This window comes from Tupaia chinensis, unplaced genomic scaffold, assembly GCF_000334495.1.
Source record: "Tupaia chinensis unplaced genomic scaffold, TupChi_1.0 Scaffold144091_1, whole genome shotgun sequence".
Lineage (NCBI taxonomy): Eukaryota > Metazoa > Chordata > Mammalia > Scandentia > Tupaiidae > Tupaia > Tupaia belangeri.
This window is the reverse complement of record NW_006203945.1, coordinates 13,974-20,539: the sequence shown is the minus strand read 5'-3', so window position 1 is coordinate 20,539 and position 6,566 is coordinate 13,974. Positions and strand designations below refer to the sequence as shown.

The 6,566-nt window shown below is 40.5% G+C and overlaps 2 pseudogenes; both read right to left on the bottom strand.

Moving 5' to 3' along the window:
* Window positions 1–686: 686 nt before the first annotated feature.
* LOC102472687 (general transcription factor IIH subunit 3 pseudogene) lies at window positions 687–2,186 on the bottom strand (annotated as a pseudogene).
* A 1,028-nt stretch (window positions 2,187–3,214) lies between these two features.
* The window catches only part of LOC102472259 (thyroid receptor-interacting protein 11-like), a 10,017-nt pseudogene continuing 6,665 nt past the window's right edge, over window positions 3,215–6,566 (bottom strand).

Sequence of the window (6,566 nt, the reverse complement as noted above, 5' to 3'; positions counted from 1 at the left end):
AACAAGAAACAGAAAAAGAGAAGAAAAAAAATGATAAAAACTTTTCAATAAAACTTAAAAAAATAATATTTAAAAAAGTTTCAGTAAAAAAACAAAAATTGGAAAACCACACAGTGTGCAAAAATTAAAATAGAGGAGACAGAGACAGAGGTAGAGAGAGATAAAGACAGGTACAGAGACAGGAGGCCTGGAAGGTGTCTTCCTACCATGCAAGTTTTGTGTGCTGGAGGCTGAATTATCAGTGGGAAGTCTTGATTTCTGTTTCCTCAAAATGGCTAATTTGCAGAATCCATGAGGCTGTGTCTTCAAGAAGGCCTGTTGCCTTTGCCTCTCCTCTGAAATTATTCATCTTTAAATATATGGCACCTTATTTCCTAGACTTAAAATAGTGACTTCCATTATAGTATGAAATGTTATCATTTGTCAATATTATGAAATAATAAACCTTATTTTTAAAAGGCCAATAGTTTCTCAAAGTCAAGGATCACAAATACCTTCAAAGAAATCACCAAAACAAACATTTGTATATTTGTTAACAAAACTGCAAATCCAGAATACAAAATCTTCCTGAAATATCTAACCAAATGCCAAAGTACTTAAGTAAGACTCAGCTTGAGATGGTGCAAAGAGAAAAACAAAATCTTATTTACATATGAGGTTTTATACATACATGGAATTTTGTCAATTTATTTTTCTTTTTTCTTTTTTTTACTTTTTTTTGGAGGGGTTTTCGCTATAGGGCGCGTGTGCTCACCAGACAGACAGAGAGAGACAGAGAGATAGAAAGCGAGAGATCACCCCCCAGGGGGGGATGGTCATGCCGCAATCCCTTCTCCTCCATTCTCCTCTCGGCGGGATCTTGGGCACGCATGCATACGCGCCCAGCGTGAGTTTAAGCCACCAGGTCTGGGACACAAACCACAGTCCACTATGTGGGAGTCCAGCAACATAGCCATTACGCTGACTGCTGGTCCCTTTTCAATTTATTTTTTTAAAAAAAGGCACCATCACTTAGACCCTCCTTACATTATGCTTAAACTTAAAAGTCCTTTTGATGATTTCAAGGTTGCACAGAAAAATTAAATTTTGTCATTAAGTTGAAATTACAAATAATTTCTCTTTTGAACTTACAAAAGTTTTCAGTATTCAGTCAAAAGTTTCTAGAGCTCAGTGGTTCATTATTAAAATGTTTTTCCCCATTAAAAAAGGAAAGAAACCTATCTGGGGACAACTTAACATGAAGTCCATTTTTCCCAGTAAATTCTCCCTTGACACCCAGATATTAGCTTTCACAAATGGCAGAGAAATCTTAAAGGCTGTCTCTCAAGTGGTGCAGATAAGGTTGAAAGTACAGAATATGGACAAACACACGGAACAGACATAGCAGATTTCAACGAGATTTCCATGACAGAATCAAGCAGCCCTGTAGTCAGAGTAAATCGGGGTGGGATTGTATGGAAGGATGAACTGAGATCTCTGATCTGGATCAGGAAGAAAACTCCACAGTAAATGCTGCAGGAAGGAGGGCATCCTGGGGACCTTCCAGTATGTCCTCCTGAGATGTCACAGCCTGCTGGAGGAGTCCTGGATCAGAATCTAAATCACAGGCATCAGTCACAATACTCTGTTCCTGCACTGTGAAGGTGACACTCATGAAGGTCATGCACTGCAGCGCTGTCTTCTGCAGCCTCAATCACTGAGATCCTGGCTTTCATTTCCTGACTATCTGTAACTCCCTTGTTCATCCTATGAATGTAACAAAGGGCTTTGGGGAGAAATCCAGCTAGCAGAGTTCTGTATGCTGACCCTTTATGTCACTCTTGTCATCAGATCCTTAAACTCTTCAGCAATAACGATATTTGCTGCTGGCAACAGTTCATATTTCCTGTCTTTTCTCCCTGAGGGATTAAATTCAGAAGCGGGGTTGCCAGCATCTCCAAAGAAGTCTCCATGTTTGCTGTTCTTTCAAGGATATAAGAATCCACTCTCCTGGATGTGATTTGCTATTATAGCAGGTTTATCAGAGCAATTCAAGGATAAATGGGAATTGACCCGCACCATCACAGCATCTATGCATTTGAATAAAGTAAGCTGAGATTCCTCTAATGCTTGCATTACCCACCAAATTGGGTTGGTATCAACTATGAGAACCAGAAGATTCAGCTCATCTTCGTCAGAGACCGTGGCTGCCCTGGCATCTCTGCCCCAAATGGCAGCAGGCAGACCGCAATCTCGTAACCTGAGTTTACACTTCTTTTCTGTGTCTTTACTCTCTAGAAGCTTTGATCCAAGCTTATAACTGAGTACAATTTTTTTGTTGAAGTCTCTCTAACTTATACTCCTAGCCCTGATGTAGTACCTGTAGCTTTGAAGTTTGCCTTGAAACCAAGTTTTAAATGATTCAAAGCAACATTTTCATATATGAAGGCCAGAGGTCTCAGAAGAGAAAGCCTAATATCAGGTCCTCTGTGTTCCCTGCTGAGGCCACGGTGATCCCGCGTAAGGAAGGGGATTGATGAGGAGGTGTGCACCCCAAGGAGCCCTCAGGCTGTTTCCTGATAGTTACTCACCCATCACCTCCACCTCTGTGGACCTGAGATATCACAGGGGTGTCCAGTGTAACCACGGACACATTATGTCCCTACAGTTCTTGAGCTGACCTCCAGGCTGTTTATTCCTTGAAATACACCACCCTGTGGGGGCTGCCTTCAGGAGATGAAAGCTGCTGCCTTCTCTGCTTAGCTTCTTCCTGTGTCTGTGGCCTCCTCTAGGACCTGCTTCCTCCCCTCACTGATGCAGCCTGGCCCATCACTTCAGGCTCCATGACTAAAGTGAGAGAATCACCCCCTACACCAAAGCTAGCTATCTGCTGTGTGTGTCATAAAAATACATTTGCCAGAGAAGCAAATCCTAGAAATACTGTTTCAATACTTTGGAGCTTCAGACTTCCTGGAAAAACCGTGGTCACACTACCAAGAAAGGTTGCCAGCCACCTGTGAGCATCCACACCAACAGCTGCCCCCTCATCCCAAATTGTCATCTAAATAAAATCTTTGTATGACTTTGTGGAGTAAAATATCATTCTTTTTTCCTAAAAGCATTAAAGTATTTTTATAAAACTGAAAATACAACTACAAACAAATACATGACTTCTTTCAAAAGGCCACTTTGTGAAAAAGTATATTCACATAATGTTCATGGTTTCTTTAAAGTGCTATATCATCTGTGGCTTAAGCATCATCTGTAGTTTTAAGAGGTCCTTCAACACAACTCCAGTACTGTTGTCAGGTGACACAGGCAAAGGTGTAAATGTGAGCAAAACACCTAAGATGGATTTCAAAAGAAGATGCCCAGGCCCACCAGGGCCAAGCCCAGCTGGGTTAATAAAAGGTATGACTGGAGGCCTGGCAGAATGGCTCTTGCAATGAAGGGTGGCAAGGAAAAGAAAGTGGCCATCAACAAAGTGGTGACCCGGGAATACCCCATCAACACTCATAAGCGCATCCAAGGCATGGGCCAAGAAACGTGCCCCTCAGGCACTCAAAGAAATCTGGGAATTTGTCATGAAAGAGATGGGGACTCCAGATGTGTGCATTGATACCAAGCTCAACAAAGCTGTCTGGGCCAGAGGAATAAGGAACATCCCATATGGGATCCGTGTGCAGTTGCCCAGAAATTGAAACGAGGATGAAGATTCACCCAACAAACTCTACACTCTGGTGATCTACGTACCTGTTACCACTTTCAAAAATCTACAGTCAATGTGGATGAGAACTAACTGCTGATTTTCAAATACTATATATATATATATATAAAAGAGGCACGACTGCAGAGCGAGGAGCCAAGGAGTTCACTTCTGTTCTACCAGCCTTGGATTTGGTTAAACCTTTAAAACTCTCTGATGCATTTGTATCTACTTTTCTCCTTCCTGGTTAATCTGGAAGTTTCATATCATGAACAGAAAACTTTGGTGGTGGGATAGAGTGATGAGAATATGTTTCCATAAATTTCACAAAAAGTTCTGAAAAAGAGCTATTAAACATAGACTGCTGATTTGGTCTCAAAGGTGTGTTGGGGACACTTTGATCCTTCTTCAAGCCATCCTGTCATCCACTAAGTAACACACCATGATCTTGGTTTAACAGCTGTTCCATTTCCTCCCTCTCCATACCCAGGATGCTCCCCATTAATTGTAACACTTTGTGATGCTGATGTTTTGGTGTGTGGAAATGTCCAATGAAGAGGTTTCTCGTTAGAACTTTGTCCCCTTTTCCTTCTGTGCTCTTTACTAAGCTCATCAATTTCTTTTGTGCATCATCCAGCATTTCTTTTTGAAACTTAGTTTGCTTTTTGAGCTCTTCAAGTTGTTCTTCCTTTAGATCTAACTGTTCTGTAATCCTTGATGCTGAGTCCAATGCAGCATTGCTTCATCCACATTTTATTGTAAGGATACCACTTTTCCTTGCAGATTTTCTCTGCCTTCTTCTTCCACTCAGCTACAAGCTGTTTTTTCTCTTCTAGTTCAGCAGAATACCTCGCTTTTCCCTCTTGCTGGAAATGCTCTAGGACCATCTGCAGGTTGGCTAGTGACAGAGCATACTACTTCACTTGTTCCTGAGAGACAGACAGCGCAGTTTCATCCTTGTGCTTGGAGACCACACTCAGCTGTTCCTGCAGTGACTCCACCTGCTCACGGGCTTGATGGTTTGCATTTTCCATTGCATTGGAGGAGGAAATTTGCTTTTCCCCCCAAATTGTGACTTTTTCCCTTAGTTGATCCTCTCTATCTTCTGGAGCCAATGCCTCATGGGTACAAGAATCTTGTGATTCTAAAAAGTGGTCACGCAATCTTTTTAGTTTCTGGTTTAACCATAACTCTTTGTCATGTAAATGTTGAACTTCATTCTACAGGGCACTGTTTTCCAGCTGCTTCTGTCTCAAGACCCACATGACTTGGTCTCTTTCCTGTTGAAATAGAACTGTCTTCTCTTGCATTTACTTAACCAATTCAAAAACTGATTCAAGTCACCAGTCTTGCCCTACTCTTTTTCTTTTAACAGCTGCTCAAAAGCAAGAGCCTTTTCCTTCACGGAATGGCACTCAAACTCTTTTTCTTGCAGCATTATAGAAAACTTCGCATTAGTCTCTTGCAATGCTTGATAACTCTGTTTCCTTTTCCCTGAATGTTTCTACTACTTTTGCATTTTCCCCTTTTAGATTACAAATGCCTATTTCTAAAATTAATATTCTCTCCTTCAGGTTTGTTACTGCCTGCCTCAAAAGTTCATTTTTATTTATTTGTTAGTAAAATTTTCATTTGAAGAAAGTAATTGATCACCTTTGGCTTTGATCAAGAGGTCTTTCCCCTTAAGTAACTTTTATAAAACACCTTGTTTCTTTTTTAGCTGCCTAATTTCTGAATCTGTTTGTTCATATTCTCTTCTTTCTTGCTCTGAAGTGGCAGCAATGGAATCTGACAATCTTTGGCCATGCTGCAATCCCTTCTCCTCCATTCTCCTCTCGGGATCTTGGGCACACATGCACACGTCCCCGGTGTCAGTTTAAGCCACCGGATCTGGGACTCGAACTGCAGTTGACTACATGGGAGTTCATTGACACAGCCATTATGCTAACTGCTGGTCCCTTGGAAAATTCTTGACTTCCTCATCTTTCTCTAAGAAAAGCTGGATGTGTGTGACATTTGCTTGCTCATGTTGGTATCTGACCTCATCCATTTCCTTCTTCTTCTCTTATAAAGACTGAAGTAGTTGCAGCTCACTCTGGTTTTGATCTTCTATTGTCTTTTGATGATTTTTAATTTCCTCCTCAAGATGATCTTTGATCATATTCAGCTGTGACCCCTCAGATTCTAGTTCTGCAATGCTATTGAGGGTTTCAGGCTCGGTCACAGGTACTACTTGGCTCTGCTGCTCCCTCAGTGGTTCCAGTTCTTCTTCTTTTTTTTTCCTTTAAATTTATTTTTTTACATTAATTCACTATACATCATTACAACATACAAAATGAATTTTCCATCCAAAATACACTGTATATTGGCTCAATCAAGCACATCAACATACATGTTATCAGCAAATAATTTTCCGTTTCTTATGTCTTGTATACTTTGCTTTTTTTTTTTTGCCAGTCTTAATTCCCTAAGCCTCACCCTCTGCCCTGTCCAACATTCCTCCCAAATTGTCTCTGGTATCCATGGTTGCTTTCTATGCCTTCCCCCCCCCATTTAATTGATTTGCTAATGAACTTAATTAGTCTAAATATATCCAATAGCTAGCACAGCTGATATATACCTATACATGAACCCAAGTCTGACTTTAGGCATAAACCTCAGTGAATAGAAAGAAGATACTATAAAGTAGTACTAAGCTGGGGCTATATAGCTTACTGCGGTCATCAAATATGCATTTATTTATTTCAATAACAGTTTAACTGTGTTTTTTTTCTTGAAACTTTTTTTTTAATTAATTTATGCTCATTCCCTGAGCATCATCACAACATACTAAATGTTGTTTTCCATATAGGATAAACTGCATAGTGGCTTAATCATGCAT